This window comes from Python bivittatus, unplaced genomic scaffold (assembly GCF_059951505.1).
Source record: "Python bivittatus isolate LINGU-HERP-01145 unplaced genomic scaffold, Pbiv_v1 ctg000510_np1212, whole genome shotgun sequence".
NCBI lineage: Eukaryota > Metazoa > Chordata > Lepidosauria > Squamata > Pythonidae > Python > Python bivittatus.
This window is the reverse complement of record NW_028277081.1, coordinates 2,256,044-2,257,304: the sequence shown is the minus strand read 5'-3', so window position 1 is coordinate 2,257,304 and position 1,261 is coordinate 2,256,044.

Below are 1,261 nucleotides of genomic sequence, written 5' to 3'. Positions count from 1 at the left end.
CGGCTTAAAAGGCAATTGGCCGGGCGTGGAGGTGTGGCGGGGGCGGGGGGAGGCCGGGCGCTTCCCGCTCGCTGGCTGGCTGGCTGGCTGCGGGGCCCGCCTGACGTCACGGGGCGGGGAGGGGGCGCTGTCCGTCGGAAGGCGCGCGTGATCCGGGCGCGGGTTCGCTCGCCCTGACTCGCCTGCCCCGTCTGAACGCCTTGCCTCGCCTTGCCTTGCCTCCGCCGGCACGCGGCCCTCCGCCAAAACAACGGCCCCGCAGGGTCGGCGCGGGGCGGGCTTAAATCCGGATCGCCCCGTCCTCTCGTAACCCCTTGGCCTCCAGCGCAGATCTTGGGAGAGACGCGCGTCTGGGCGCCCTCATTCGCGTGCCCGATCTTCGCTCTTCCTTTCCTTGAACCTTCGCGGGAGACGGGCCTCCTCGGTCCCCGTCAGATGGGTGCACACCTGACAGGTGCACCCTAAGAGGTGTGTGCCTCCTACAGAGCCCTGTTTCTCAACCTCAGCCACTTGAAGAGGCGCCGGCTTCAATTCCCAGAATTCCCCAGCCAGCATGCTGGCTGGGGAATTCTGGGACTTGAAGCCGGCGCCTCTTCAAGTGGCTGAGGTTGAGAAACCCTGTTATCCACACACATGATGCAGTAACTGGGGATTGTTTCAGGTAACTCCCGGACAGCTGTGTTTTGCAAGAGAATCGAGCCCCTGTCTGGGATCCTTCGCTGCCTCTTTAAAGCCTCCTCGTTTTAGGCTGCTCAAGGGGGGTTTATTTAAAAAAGAAGTCCTTTTAAAGCACTAGAGCCCGTAAAGGAGGGGGAGGATGGGACTCCGTAAATATTCCCCCGAGAGGCCGCTGGGAGATTGAATTACGTTGCCAGGCTCTGGGAAACAAAGCAGATCGCCCAGAGCTTTGGGGCTGGACCGCATACCTAAAACCCACGCAGAGGTCCAACGGAGCTCAGCCCGGAGAAGCGTTATGAAAGCGCCGCTGGATCCCATTTTGACGGGTCTCTGAACGGCCAGCCCCGTCCCAGGTCCCCGGATGGGGGACCCAGCCCCCCTCCCTCGGAGCCGGCCCACGGGACCCCCCCCCCGCCCTTCCAGGTGGCCCGCGAGGGTTTCCCTTTCCTTCCCCTTTGCACGTAGGAGGTGCTTGCCTTCATTGTTGCTGCCCCCCGAAAAGCTTCCTGAAGGGGGGCACGGGAGTTGTAAAGCACTCCTTGCTTGGGGGGTGAGGGATTTTCATGCTTGTCAGCAATTGCCC